We start from the raw sequence: 16,191 nt of genomic DNA on the forward strand, positions 1-16,191 counted from the left end.
TCATGTGGCTGGGGAGGCCTCACAATCATGGCAGAAGGCAAAAGGCACATCTTATATGGTGGCAGGCAACAGAGAAATGAAAGCCAAGTGAAAGGGTAAACCCCTTATAAAACCATGAGATCTCATGAGACTTATTCACTACCATGAGAACAGTATTGGGGAAACCAACCCCTGATTCAATTATCTCTCACTGGGTTCCTTTCACAACACATGGAGGTTATAGAAGCTACAATTCAAGATGAGATTTGGGTGGGGACACAGCCAAACCATATCACCATAATATAGAGAAATTGTGCTCTTTGATATTTACCGAAATGGGTTGAAATCTTATGTCCATACAAAAACCTACCCAGGAATGTTCGTAGCAGCTTTTTCATAATTGCTGAAACCTTAAAGTAATAAAGATGTTCTTCCGTAGGTAAATGAATGAATAAACCATGGTATATCCAGACAATGGAATATTACTTACTGCTAAAATGAAATAAAATAAAATTGAAAAGATATGGAGGATACTTAAATGCACATTACTGAATGAAAGAAGGAAATCTGAAAAAGCTACATGCTGTAAGATTCCCACTATTTTTCATTCTGGAAAGGGCAAAACCATAGTGACAGTGAAAAGATCAGTGGTTGTTAGGGGTTAAGAGAAAAGGAGGGATGAACAGGCAGAGCACAGAAAATTTTTAAGACAGTGAAACTATTCTGTCAGATACTGCAGGGGTAGATACAGGTCAGTTATACACTTGTCAACACCCATAGAATGTAGAACGGCAAGAATGATACCTAGAGTAAACTATGGACTTTGGGTGATAAAGATGTGTCAATGCAGGTTCATCAATTGTAACTGACATACCTCACTGGTGTTTAAATAGTGGGGAATGCTGTAAGAGTGAGGGGGAAGAGAGTTTATGAGAACTTTCAGTACTTTCTGCTCAATTTTGCAGGGGAACTAAAACTGGTTTGAAAAATAAAGTCTAATAAAAATTACGTAAAATATATTATTAGTGTCTTAAAAAATTATACAATCCACACACATCACTACCTTTGTCCTTCCTCCTTTAGTGGAATAATTTTATTTTAAATTAGTTCAAATCAGTGAATGTTCATTAAGTTGCATGGATTTTGTTGGACTTGATTTCTATCATTTTGAAGCTGAGGCATATTCTCACTCTGTTCTATTAAATTTAACGCATTTTAAAGCCATATTAATACATGAACTGTAATATAATGGTAAAAGTGACAGATCCCTCTCTCTGAAAAAGCTCACAATGTCATAGGAAAGACTGTAATGTACACAAGTAAGTTCCAGTATCATAGAGTTTGCACAGTAATAAAAGCTTTACCCTGTACAGTAACTACTCCTAAATGGGCCAGTCAGGGTGAAAAAGGCTTCACCCTTTTTTAAATTTAAAATGTTAATATCGCAATGTCAGAGAATATCCTCTTAACAACCTCATTTCTGTATAATCTAACAGACCCAGAAGAGAGAGAACATTGTTCTCTTTCTACAAAGTAGCCAGTTTGACAACACTGAAAACTCAAACATCTATTTGTTTTAATTTAATATATTTTTATTTACTGATACATTTGGTAGAAGAACAGCTTAAAGAGGAAAGAAATATTTTTTCTCAAGTTAAATGGTGGGGTAGCCAAGGCTGGTTCAGAGAATCCTCAATGTTTTCAGTACCACAGGCTCCTTCTATCTTTCTTTGCATTTCAACATGCTTTATGTAGCTCCATTGATCAAGATCGGCTCCTGGTTACAACAAGGAGTCCTTGTAACTTCAACCATCATATCTTCTTCCTGGGTGACAGAAAAAGAATACAGTAGAGCCAAAAAGCTTTCTTTTTAAATAAGTTGTTTCTTTTTAAATAAGTTGTTTGTTGAAGTGTATCATTCATGTATAAATAGTGCAAAAATCGAAGATACCACCTCAATTATTTTTTCCAAAATGAATTCATCCATGTAATCAACACTCAAGAAACAGAACAAGGCCAGGCGTGGTGGCTCACGCCTGTAATCCTAGCACTTTGGGAGGCCAAGGCAGGCAGATCACGAGGTCAGGAGATCGAGACCATCCTGGCTAGCACGGTGAAACCTCATCTCCACTAAAAATGCAAAAATAAAAAATATATAAAAAAAAATTAGCTGGGCATGGTGGCGGGTACCTGTATTCCCAGCTACTCAGGAGGCTGAGGCAGGAGAATGCCGTGAACCCAGGAGGCAGAGCTTGCAGTGAGCCTAGATCATGCCACTGCACTCCAGCCTGGGCGACAGAGAAAGACTCCGTCTCAAAAAAATAAATAAAAAATAAATAAAAATAAATAAGCTCTATATGAGTCCTTGATGAGTTACTACATTAGATATATGTATTGCAAATGCTTCACATTATTAGTTACTTTTTATACTCTTAATTGCTTCTTTTAATAGGTAGAAATCCTTTAATCTGAATTTGTCTATTCATCATTTTCCTTCATAGTTACTGTTAGTGCTACATAGTTACTCTTGTTTTATAAAATTTGTCTATCTCAAGGTCATGAATAGAATATTCCATCATATTTTTCTGGAATCTTTATTGTTTCATAAGCCATCAGAAATTACTTTTTGTATATGATGTGATGTACAGTAAAAATGTATTTATTTCCACATAGATATCCAATTGACCTAGCACCATTTATGGAAAATAGCATTTTTACTCACCAGACTGCAACGATACCTTTTCCATAAATCAGGTGACCCTATATGTTCAAACTACCATTTCAATCTCTTTTCAATTTTATCTGTCTATTTATCTATTGTTACACATATTTCATGTAGTCTCAATTATTGTAACTTTACAATAAATCTGGGAGTATAAATCCTTCAGTTTTTTTTTTTTATTTCAAAATTGATGTAGCTATTCCTGGCCCTTTGGATGTAAATTGTAGAATATGCTGTGCAATTTCTGCCAAAAGAAAACCTGATGTGATTTTTATTTAATTTATGAATTAAATTGGGGGAAACTAACATCTTTACAATAGTGATTTATGGTTCACTATTGTGAACCATGGTTGGGAAACTATGAATGTGATCTGTTTTATTTTGTCTTTTTTAGTTTATCTAAATAAAGTTATGTTTTAGTTTAGAAGACATGTATTTTTTTATAGATTCATTTCTGCATATTTGATGTCTAAAATGTTGTTGTTGATATATAATAAATTTTAATATTTGTTGCTACTGTAAATAAATGTAATTGATTTTCATATATTGACCTTGTACTCAATTACATTGTTAAGTCCATGCATTAATTCTAATACCTTGTGAATAGATATTTCAAAAAATTTTACATGCAAAATCATGTCATGTGTAAAAAATATGTTTTGTTTCTTCCCTGAGATTCCACATCTATCTGAATGTTTTCCATATGGTGAGCATATTTATCATTTAGGAATGATACAGGCCATGAGAACCATAAACCACTTCTAACAGTGGCTTAAACATATAGAGAATTATTTTCTCACATAGTAGACAGTTTTTGCATAGCTGCTGCCATTGGCTCAGTGGTTCAAAAGTCAGAGTCAGGCCATCAGTGGTACTCTAGGCCTGTTCTTAATGCTTTCAATATGGTTGAAGCAAACATATGCATCACTTAAGATATTAGAGAAGAGAATGAAGCCATCTATATACGGATCTTTATTTTAAAAATCCCCAAAAATCTTAAACAAAATCCTTATGTCTTATTGGACAGAACTATGTAGCAAGAACATTCCTAGTTGTCAGAAAAATATAGATGAGCAATTTTATTTTTAAGTCCCAGTGAAGGAATAGATAGGGACAAAGTATTTGCAAATTACTTGTACATCAGCTAACAATTCCTGGCAGCTGAAGTTTGTTTTCTAATATTTTATTTTTGTTTTGGTGAAACTTTTTGATGATGACCAGACTTTGAAAATAGCTATTAAATAACTTGCTCACTATCATACATAATTACAGTACTTCTTTTAAAGTAATCATGAGTTATTTTTATCATATTATGCAATGTTGGTCAGATTTTTCCCATTCCATGTTCTCCTTGTAGAGTTATATTAAATTACAACGAGAAATGCATCATTGTGGAGAATCAGTATAGTTGAAAGTTGAGATTCTGCAATCATGAAGAGGGCTGTATGTGAGTCTTTGAATCACGTATTGTTTCTGTGATATTCAGCAAGTTATTGCATCTTTCTCAGCCTCAGTTTCCTCTAGGCATCCTGCTCTATATTTTACGAGATTTTTGTAGCTACCACATGTAAAACAGTCAGCATACTTCCTGGAAATGGTAAACATAAAAAATTAATAAATATTGTAAATATCATTATGATTATTTTATAACAATTGCATTAGGCCTCCAGAAAAATTATAATTTTTCTGAAATAAGGTAATGCATAAAAAATACAAAGAAATATAGTAAAGACAAGTCACTGATCAAAGGAAAATAAAATACTAACAATAAACAATTATATCTTTTCTATAATTTTAAATAAGCAAATATTTAAGGCATTTAAGTGGCATAACTGGAGAGTCAGAATGTTGGCTGAAAGTAAAAGCAAAGCAATCAACAAAGTCATGTGAATTTCTATCCATTTGGCTACATCTCTCTCTGTCTCTCTCCCTTTTAGTTCTTTCGATATAACTGTAACACAAATTTAGGTAAAATAGCAATGAGGGGGTATGAGAATCTGATTAAAGCTATGCACACTCATTGCATAAAAGTATATACATATGTATAAACACATTTTGGTGTGTAATTTTAGAGATTTTGATATGTGTACACCCACACACACACACTTTGGTGTGTAATTTTGAAGATTTTCTATATTGTGGAATCTAGAGGTGCCATGTATGGCAGAATAAAGCCTGTGAGTTGAATACATCCTCTTTTAGGCCATGTTCTTACCTCTAGAAAACAAAAAATGTGCTACTGCTATTTCTGTCCATTGGCATTGTTTACTAACTGAAATGAAACAAATACTCTGAAGCCTATGACAAAGCAAGCAAATATAAAAGCATTTCATAGGTAATCAGTGAAAAGGAACATCATTCCAAGGAATCTGAAAACCTAATTCTTCTGACATTTTACGCATGGCATTTATTTTCTCTCCTCACTACTCACTCATATTCTAGCTTCCTGTACCAAAGTATTGACAGAAAGGAGAAAATATCTCTTTCCCAGAAATTATATTTTTGTGTGACTATCCTCTATAATTCCCTCCCTGTCTGTAAACTGTACATTCTAGGCCATGAAATATTCAACAAACACCATGGTGATGCCTTTTCTTCTAGACACCTCTATTTTACAAAACAGATTGTTTACAACTGTGCTCCCCTTCTGGCTAATGGGCACCCTGGGGAAATGTTGTTGGCTTTGAGACTCACCACATATTTCCAACAAATAACAATCCTAAAGCCAATAAAATCTGATAGCAGCAAATATTATTCAGTGATCTCTGAATGGAATAGGCTCATATTTCTCTTCCCCTTGGGGTATGAAGGAAAAGGACATATTGGGATGTGTGAACTGCAGCCACATATAAGCAAATGATTTCAAAAAGTAGTGGAGCATTTCATGTTCTTTGGAGTCAAATGGGAGTCCTACCCTGTCAAGCTTAGTTGCAGTGGTAACGGGTTTCTCTTTGGGGACCACAATATACATTCATTTGCTTCCCATTTGCTTTGCTGATCCAGCAGCCATACCCTGGCAGATGCTGCCGGGGACTGCCAGAGCGATGAAAGCAGATATAAATTACACCATTCTATTGGGTTCTCAGACCAATAGCAAGAATTAATGTTGCCCCATGAAGATCAAAGTGCTTCCTAGGAACCTGGGGAAACTAATACATCACTGATGGTGCCAGCTAGGATTCTGTTTGAAAACAAAGCTTAAAGAGTAGCAAGATGAGAAAAGGTAGGGAAGAAAACTGCTAATAAAAAAATCAGAAGTGTTCTGGATACTTGGGTTTAAGTATTTTAACCATGCTGCTCTTTTCATATTAAGATAGATGTATATTCAGTTCACTGTCATTTTAAAAAATTTAAACATGTATTTACTGTGCACCTACTGTGTGCCACACACTAGGGAAAACGTACACAAAACATAGTTTCTGACATCTAAAGCTTAGAATCTAATGTGGGAAAAAAGGAGTAAATAATTATTCCCAAAAATGATGTATTTGGTGATAGGTTAAACACAGAATGCTGTGAAAGCAACAAGAGCGGCACTTATCACAACCTCAGGGAAGTTGACAGAGGAGACCTAGACCCAGGACAGGTGGCTGCTAAGTCAAATTCTAGAGGATAAGCAGAGAGAAGCCAGAAAAATTATGGGGAGATGAGGGGAATGATGAAAACTTACAAAAGCTATTATTTTGTTCAAATTGGCAGAGTACACAAAATAATTGTGTGGTAAAGGAAAAATAGAAAAAAAAAGGATCATCCAAGGATGCCTTAATTGTGGCATAAAGTCTAAAATAAGGACCCAGTATATGTGTTCTTTAATATCTGGGGAAAACCAAGATGAACTCAAATGTCCTAGCCCAAGTGCATCTTGCCATTGTGGTCTCATGGACAAGGTATTATAGCCATACCACCTTCTTTATCATGGAGACCAAGAACAGTGGTTGCTTACATCCGTGTAGAAGATTTCAGTTTCTTACCAACCCACAAAACTATTGAAACAAGCCAATCACATCTTCCTGTGGGAACCAAGGTTTACCCTACCCTCCTAATACTATAAAGCCTAACTCCCATAGCCCCTGCTTATTCACCTATTTCCCAACAGCAATCCATTCGTGGTCCTGCATAGCATGGTGAGTCATCATCCCCCAAGATGTGAGTGTATGTCACTAATAAGCTGCCATGGACCTCATCTGTCCAGTGTTGTATGTAGTGTACTCAACCATCTTCATAACTCTAGGGCAGGAATTCTTCCACCAATGAGGTGAAGAGGATATTAATAAACACTACCTTGGGCAACAAGGTGTTATTATTTCTATTGTTGTACAAGAGAATGTTCAAGGACAAATAGGTTTATTGTTTGTTTATTTGTTTGGTGAGAGTGAAGGTGGGGGTTGATGAGGAAACTAGAAATTTAGTTTAAGCACATAGCAGTGGTTAAGCTTGTAGAAAATAAAAAAGAGGATGCAATTTGCTTATATGAATGTGGAGAAGAGAGAAAAAGAAGAGAGCATGCAGATGCACGTGAAAACATTTGCAGGTTGCTTGATTGGAAATGAAGAAAATTCCTGTATAGCAAGTTCTACTTTCTACTTGAGGTTTAGAACAAGGGTTCTGATATGGTTTGGCTGTGTCCCCACCCAAATCTCATGTTGAAGTGTAGCTCCCATAATCTCCACATGTTGTGGGAGGGTCCCGGTGGGATGTAATTGAGTCATGGGGGTGGGCCTTTCCCATGCTGTTCTTGTGATAGTGAATAAGTCTCAAAGATCTGAATGTTTCAGAAAGGGGAGTTCCCCCGCACACGCTCCCTTGCCTGCCTCTATATAAGACGTGACTTTGCTCCTCATTAACCTTCCACCATGACTGTGAGGGCCCCCGAGCCATGTGGAACTGTGAGTCAATTAAATCTTTTTCACTTATAAGTTACCCAGTCTCAGGTATGTCTTTATTAGCAGCATGAGAACAGACAAATACAGGATCCCTGAGAATGATGGAGGATCTAGTTAGACAGGAGATCTGGGGAACATACAGCAAGTTGAAAATGGCTAAATAACTATGGCGAAGAATAAAAACGTATCTCCTAGGGCAGCTGAGTTGCCACCACCAAAATATTTTATTCTTTTTTATTTAAAATGGACATAGATTACTCACACTATGTAAAAAGTCACAATCCTAGCTTCAGAATCTTTGTAGGATAAATGAGAAGGATGCTAAGGAACTTGATGAAAATAGCTCAGACCAAGACTTTTGGAATTGTGTATACTAATACATATGTGTCTATATGCTGACGTTTATATTGCTGTGATGTATAGCAGTTTATTGTTAATTTGTAAAAGATTCTTGATTTAAATGCTTTGTGGGTGTATATTATCTTGTATGATATGGTTAGGCTTTGTGTCCCTACCCAAAGGGACAAATCTCATCTTGAATTGTAATTCCCAGATGTTGAGGGAGGAACCTGGTAGAAGGTGACTGGATCATGGGGGAAATTTCTCCCATGCTGTTCTCACGGGTGAGTGAGTTCTCAGGAGATCTGATTGTTTTACGTGTTTGGCAAATTCCTCCTTCCCTCACTCTTCTCTCTCCTGCCACCATGTGAGGAAGGTCATTGTTTCCTCTTCACCTTCCACCATGATTATAAGTTTCCTGAGACCTCCCAGCCATGTGGAACTGAGTCAAACCTCTTTCCTTCATAAATTACCCAGTCTTGGGTATTTCTTTATAGCAGTGTGAAAATGGACTAATACATTGCTTTTCTCTAAAGGCAATCCCTGGAAAAAAAAAATGCTTGGAGATAAGAATTGAGTATCAGAAGAAGAATAAGGAAAAAGAAGGAAATAAGTGCTTTCTTGAAATGTAGAAAGTGTCTATTAAAAAATAAGATGAGAAATGATAAGATTAATAGTGGTAAAAAAGCCTTGATATGGAGAAAAAAATGTTAAAAGTGATGTAAAGCAAAGAGATATGCTTCATGATTTTAAATGTTTTCTCTTAAAGTTTTTCTTTGTTGCTGTGGAAAGAAAAGTTGCTTTTTATGTTCATTTATAATGATATCCCATTTATCTGCCCATAACCAAAAGGTTAAGGACACATTTCCATTTAAATACAAAGAAACAACCAAACAAAAACAAACCTAAAACCTAAGCAAACTGGCAAGAAAAATAACAATAAAACTGATTCAAAAAAATCCTGAACATTATGTGTCAGGTGTTGTGGGTTGAATTATGTTTCCCCTAAAAGAAGCTGTGTATGTTAAAGACCTAAACCCTGAGACCTGTGAATGTGATCTTATTTGCAAATAGGGCTTTTTCAGATACCGTCAAGGTAAGATGAGTTCATATTGTGTTAGAATAAGACCTTTTCCATGATTTGAACTCTAAAAACAGAAAGGAAATTTACACACAGAAAAAACATAGAGAAAATACCACGTGACAGTAGAGGTAGAGATTTGGGTGATACGTCTGCAAGAATTTTTGGCATCTACCAGAAGCTAAGAAGAGGGAAGGAGAAATGCTTCCCTTGAGGCTTCAGAGAGTACAGCCCTGAGACTCCTTGGTTTCCAAATGCTATCCCAGGGAACTGTGAGAGGATACATTTGTTTTGTTTTAAGCCAACCAGTTATAACAGCCCTAGGAAACCAGTGCATTGGTGAAACATTCAAAAAGGCTTTCAGAAAGCCCAGCAGTGACATGAGACAAGCCTCTTTTCTGAGTTGCTTATTTGTTAAACCAGATGCTCTTGCTTTCTGAATCATTCTATTTTTGCTGAGGTTTTCATCACCAAAGACCTCACCCTTCCTTTTTGTTTTAGAAATGCCTCACTTCCAAATTCTATAATCAGAGCACTCCAGGATTAAGCCAGCATACAAATCATTTCTACAGATTCAGAAACGTGTCTGTGTCTAGACTTAAAAGGGCCTTTATAAAGAATGAGCTCAGGTCCTCAGAAAACATTTCCATCCAAACAATTTACTCAGCCTCAATTCAACACATCTCAGTTTGTAGGTTTTCTGCATGCCTTCCCCATTGTTTCACATTTCTGTATAGTGTCTACACAGGAAAAAGGGAAAATTGACAGAAAAAAATGGAGAAAGGAAGAAAGAGAGGAATAGCAAAGGTGGGAGAAAGGGAAGGGAGAAGAATTTTCTTCAAAAAATTAATGGACAGCTTTGGCCGAAATCAAATGCTTGTTTTGATCAATTTACATCAGTAAAACCACAATAGCTATCCTTATAGTACCAGAAGATGATGGAGAATAAAGGTGGGGTGTGAGGCAAATAACATTTTAACTTCTTATGCACCCCGGTACATCTTTTTTTTTAAAAAAAATTGCTGTTAATAAGACATAAAATGACAATGAAAGAGCTACTTTCAATGCAGGTATCCTTTGAGTTCTGAGCAGTAGTTTAGCAAGAATATCACAACCTCAAAGTATTTCCTTGAATTCAAAAGTATGAGTTCAAATATTTAAAATAACCCCCTCCATTTTATTCCCATAAGGTCCTGGCTGTATATAACCCATGTATTCAACTCTATCAACCCAAACCTGGAAAATGGTATGAACAATAAAGTAATGAAAAGTGCCCAAGTCTTTCAACAGATGAATGCTGCAAAATACAACATTCAATGAGTATCTATTATATTATTACATCCTGGATTAATAAGAATGTGTGCCCTCTGCAAGAAGATGAGATGTAAAAGAGATTTTGAAAATCTTCCATTTTATTCAGCGATTCCCCTCATATTATTTGTGTTCTTATTCATGTTTCTTCTCTCCTTTCACTCAATCAAGCTTCCTATTTTAATGACATGATAATTTTTAAATGACATATCATAAATTCCTAAGGATGCAACACTTCTCCAAGAATGCAGGTGGATTATTCTGTTGTCACTTTAGTTTGGATGAATATCTAGAGGATCCATATATCATTGACCATAATTGCAAGCTAAATTGTTGATACAAAGCTAAAACTTCTTTGAAACATTAGGCTGAATTTAATCTAGTTCTTCCTACTCAGCAACTTGACCCCTACTGGGAGATATGTCTGCTTTGTAAAATGAGCCTAAATTTATGAATCATCCACTTGACAATCATGTAAATTAATGACACTTGATAAATATGCCTTTTGCAATTGCAATGATGACTAAACTGTGTATTTTGTTAACTGCACCATTTATAGCTCACTGATTTGGGATTGAACACAAGTTTATTTGTTCTATAAATGTTTTCAATGCCATTTCTCTGAGTTTAAAATAACTTTATCTATCCAGGGGACTTCTTTATTGAACACTTTTTAAAACCCTCATCAAATATCATCTCTTATCAAATTTTAATAAAATTTATGTTTACTGCTCAGTGAAGACACAGCCAGATAAATTAGAACAAGAAGTCCTTCAGCTACATCCAACTTCTGATTAGTTGGATATCACTCCAATTTGTCTCCCTAGAGAATAAGCAACACAATAATAGCTGAAACACCACTCTAGGAAACTGATGCCCTATTTATCTACCCTCCTGTTAAATAGCTTTCATTTCCTTGGAGTCAACTTTAACCAATCTACTTTGACATCTGCTCCCCGGTTATATCCTAATACCTATGTCATCCCCTCTCAGTCATCAAATTGCTTAGGTTCCAGGTTGATAGGATTTCTTTCCGCCCCACTCCTGTCATTATCCTGAGATTTTTCCATCCCCGATGATAACACATACAGCTGCCTAGCCTCATCTGTTCCATAGGAGTCTCAACCAATGGCCTCCACTTCTAATCTTTTCCAACCCTTTCCCCATAGTGGCTATTGGCTTCTCCATCTCTAAAATCTGAACTTTGTTCTTTGACTACAATCACTAATATTCCACTTCATCACTCACATTAATTTTTTTTATATCAATAATTCTGGTACTTTACTTGACCACATTCTGATTGGTATCACCCTTTTTTCTCACTGGGACAATAATTTACTGTTAGATAGCCTTGTCTAACATTTAATCATCTGAATCTTTTACCAACTCCACTAAATTCTGAATTTCATTGATTCTCTCTTTCTCAAAATTTCTGATCTTCAAGAGATCCTAAAATTTAACTTTCTCTCTCTCTCATATAGAAAACCAGTTGAGAAAAAAGTATATTTTTGTGTGGATTGGCATCACAGAACAAGTTTCTTTTCTATCTGTGTCTTCACTGTCATCTGTCAATAGCTTTACGTGGTCCTGGTCAACACTTCCAGTCTTCTAAGAAGGTAGATTTTTATCAAAGTCTTCAGAACTCTCACTCTAAAACCTAGTACATTAATAAGAAATTTATCTGTGAGAAGTTGTGAAGACATCATATGTATATAACCTCAGTTTCCTGTCCTTACACCTACACTCTCATCTGCAATCACCTTAATGTTCTCTTTCTCTAAGATCTTGATAGGAACCACTATCGTCTGTTTTCCTTTATCACCTTCTTCTTTTTGTTTGATTTTTTTTTTTCTGACCATATCCTTTCCTTTGGCCTCTTCTTTTTGTTTGATTTTTCTTTCTGATCACAATAGCATGTTCCTATCCCTTGAATAAACGTAGGAAATCATCATTGAATACCATGCATTCCTATGTGGACTACTACTTATCTTTAAAATGAAGATTCTTAAAAATTTAAGTGACTCTTGGTTTCAGTACTTCTTGGACTTTATCCTCTCCAAAGCCCTGTTGGAATATGCTTTTTTGTCATCCCTACCACTTCCTGGAAAGCAATAATGTGTCAGTCACAAATGGTTTTAAAGCTCCCAAAACTGACAGAATCATGTGACACTTCCACATTCTTTGGCATAATTGACATTCTATGTCTCCTCAACATTCTCTTTGATCTTCAACAGGAGGCTTTTTTGAGTTTGCTTTTGTGTTAATAACTATTACCTTTTATATGTTTGCAGGATGTTCTATTTCTATTCCCCAACTTCATGTGATTGACTTTAGGTTCTGAACAAGGTTCTGTTGTCTATTCATATGCATGTTAATCCCCTTAGACACTTTGAATGCCTTCTGACAAACATCTCACCTTTGCTCCAGATCCTTATATCCAACTACCTACTGCATGTCTTTGCTTGGGGATGTACACCTCAGTCAAAACTTTACTATCTCCCTAAATTATTTGCACTTTCCACTCCACCACATTGAAAAAAACAAAAGGCAAACAAACAAAAAAACTTCCACCATTTATATTCCATATAAAAATGTTTGATGTAATCACATAATTGCAATGTTAACCTTGGTGGTAGTACCCTAAGAAAGATCCATCTCTATGGTGGGAGAAATAAGTAACTGAAAGAAGTGGTTGGAAACATGCCACCTCCTATCCATTTGCAGTATGAGAAGAAGGCCTGGCGTTCCTCTTTTCTCTATTGCTAATTGTCTTAGCTGCAATTTTCTATCATTTGTGGCACAGAGGTTTAGGAATATTATTTTAATAGGAAGAATAATCCCAAGAAGCAGGTATAAGGTACAAGGGAATAGATGAAGAGATAGCTCATGCTAGAATGTTATCAACAGTCAAGTTTCTTCAAGTATGATTGATCAATCAGTTCTTTGCTAACTCCTAGAAAAAAAGTCTCAGGACTTTTGTGGGGTTGATGGAGAGAAGAATATAAAGATTCCCCTCTAGTATTGGTATTTACAATTGGCTAAAGATTCTTCAATCAAGGAGTTAACTACCCTGCTTTTGAGCATTTTCCATAGTAAAAGTGGCCATGAGAATGAGGGAACTGAAGTTATGTTAATACAAAACCCTTGTGCTGATAGTCAGGGCCTCGCTGCAGGCAAGAAGCAAGTTTCTGTCAGATTAATCTTGTTAGAAATCAATCAGACCCAACACAGAACTAGAATAAGATGGTAAGGCTAAAGTAGGTGAAGTGTTGCTTAAGTTGTCTGCATCAGCCATCCTTTCTCAACTTGCTAATCATAATTTCATCCTGCTCCTGTTATAGCACACGAAAAGAAGAGGGAAGAGAGCAGTGGTGATCCTTTTTGACTCTAAGGTTGTAGTGACTTAGCCTTTGGACTCTAGAGCTGGCAGTTATTAGAAAACTTAAAAGTCCTAGTATAAATACCACAGACATTAAAAGGATGAAAAAATATAAATTATTGATGATTTGATGCCCATTAAAATTCAATTATAGAGATAAAATAGACAATGCTTGGAATACTCATATTACCAGAACGGACAAAGAAGAAATAGGAAGTCTGAAAATCCCTTTATGTGTCAAAGAAATTCAATTCTACAATGCCCACAACTGAAAGTTCTTGGCCTGGACAGATGCACTGCAGAGTTCTACTAAACATTTTAAGGAAGAAATAATGTCAACATTAAACAAACTATTTCCCAATATGAGCATGTACAGTAAATGTAAATTTCCCTCAAAGGGTTTGTTATGGACTGAATATTAGTGTAACCGCAAACTTCATATGTTGAAATTGAATTTCCAATGTGCAGTATTTAGAAATGGGGACTTTAAGAGGTAATTAAGTCTGAGAGCTCCACCCTCATGAATGAGATTAGTGCTCTTAGAAGAAGAGACCAGAAAGCTAGCTTGTTATCTTTCTGCCTTTCGAGAATACAAGAAGTCAGCAGTCTTCAATACAGAAGGTCCTCACAAGAACCTGCCAATACTGGTGCCTTCCCCTTATAATTCCAGCCTTCAGAACTGTAAGAAATAAACTTCTATTGTTTATAAGCCACCCAGTCTGTGGTGTTTTGTTATAGCAGCCTGGAATAACCAAGATGGATTGCTTTATACATGATAATTTTTTGTATGTTTTATTTTAATATTAATTGTGTTTAAAATGTGTTTTAATTTCTCTTATGATTTATTCTTTGATGTGGTGTATGGGTTATTTAGAAGCATAATTTTCAAATATTTTGAGGATGTTCCAGATACCCGTTTTTTAATTTTCTTTTCCTAATCTAGTTCTTATGGTAAAAAACACATAATGTTTATTATTTAATTATTTTGAAGTATATAAACTAGATTTATCAACCAGATCATCAACTAGTTTATCAACTAGTTAAAGTAAAAAGAAAAAATTAGACATAAAGTACTATCAGCTTAAGAAAAGTAGAATGACTATATTAACATACACCATAGTAGAGTTCAAGATAAGGAGTCTTACTGGAGATAAGAACATTTCATAATGACAAATGGCCAATTCAGTGGGAAAATGTAACAGTCTTAAACTTATATGTACCAATAACAGAGCCTCAAATACAAAAAGCAAAAACAGCAGAACTGCAGGGAGAAATGGATATATCCAGAATTATATTTGAAATTTTAATCTTTCTCAGTATTTGATAGAACAAGTTAAAAAATCAGAAAAGAAAGGAAAATCAATGTTGTAGTGAGTACAAAATCTAGGAAGCATAGTTTATTGGGGGCCATCTCTCAAGACTAGCTACAACACAGATATAAAGCAAATATGACACGATGATCAATTACAATTGTGACAGCCAAGACAATTAGTAAATATCACAATACAAAACGCTTTGGTTTTTTTAAAAAAACATAATTTAGTAAAGTATTCCCCAGTGAGGTAAAATAAATTATATACCTTCGGACTGGCATGGTGGCTCAAGCCTGTAATCCCAGCACTTTGGGATTCCTATGTGGGTGGATCATGAGGTCAGGAGTTCGAGACCAGCCTGGCCAACATAGTGAAACCCCGTCTCTACTAAAAATACAAAAAATTAGCTGGGTGTGGTGGCATGCACCTGTAATCCCACCTACTCGGGAGGCTGAGGCAGGGAGAATCACTTGAACCCAGGAGGTGGAGGTTGCAGTGAGCCAAGATCGTACCACTGCACTCCAGCCTGGGTGACAGAGTAAGACTCCATCTTAAAAAAAGAAAAAAAGAAAAAAATCATATATTTTTACATCAGCAGCATTGTAAATGTTAATGATCTTAGTCCCCCTCCAATTCCAAAATGTCCTTTTTATTATATTAAGTTTCCTCTATGTGAAAGTCTATATGCCAATTTAGTCTGTCTGACTGGTCAGCTGCTTTGGATTCCCAGGATTAGGATTCCTACTCAGAATCCCAGATTGCTTGGCTGGATCACCAAAAATTTTTCTAATTCTTGCCAACTTTTTAATTTTTTTGATACTGAAACTTGTTCTTCAGACCAACTGTCAGCTGGGTACCATAGAGTTGATGCCAAACATTGAGCATAAGTTCTAGTTCTCATGCTTGTGGGCAAGGAGCTTCTAAAATATTTTTGGTTTATCCTTCTGGCTTAGATACAAGTTCATCTTATGATTTGGTTGAAAACCTTCAGTAAGCAGGAAGTGGATTTCTAGGGAACTATCAGCCCATGTGTGAAGCTTCACATCTTGGTTCAAATATCAAGCAATTCTATATAAAATTACCGACTGGATGACTTATAAGAGATCCAGTCCCTGAGCATCTTAGAGATATTTAGCAAATGTGTGAATATGTCTTCTTGGTGACACTTCAATATTGCTGATATT

General features: G+C 35.7%; 1 long non-coding RNA gene across 1 annotated transcript; it reads right to left on the reverse strand.

Annotated features, from left to right (window-relative positions):
* Positions 1 to 1,549: 1,549 nt before the first annotated feature.
* LOC130540792 (uncharacterized) lies at positions 1,550 to 13,192 on the reverse strand. Its single transcript, XR_008954787.1, has 3 exons — positions 12,076 to 13,192; positions 11,045 to 11,138; positions 1,550 to 1,804 (listed from the first exon to the last, which is right to left on the reverse strand). It is a non-coding gene; the product is annotated as an uncharacterized LOC130540792 (long non-coding RNA).
* Positions 13,193 to 16,191: the final 2,999 nt, after the last annotated feature.

The sequence above is a fragment of the Pan paniscus genome, chromosome 15, assembly GCF_029289425.2.
Source record: "Pan paniscus chromosome 15, NHGRI_mPanPan1-v2.0_pri, whole genome shotgun sequence".
Lineage (NCBI taxonomy): Eukaryota > Metazoa > Chordata > Mammalia > Primates > Hominidae > Pan > Pan paniscus.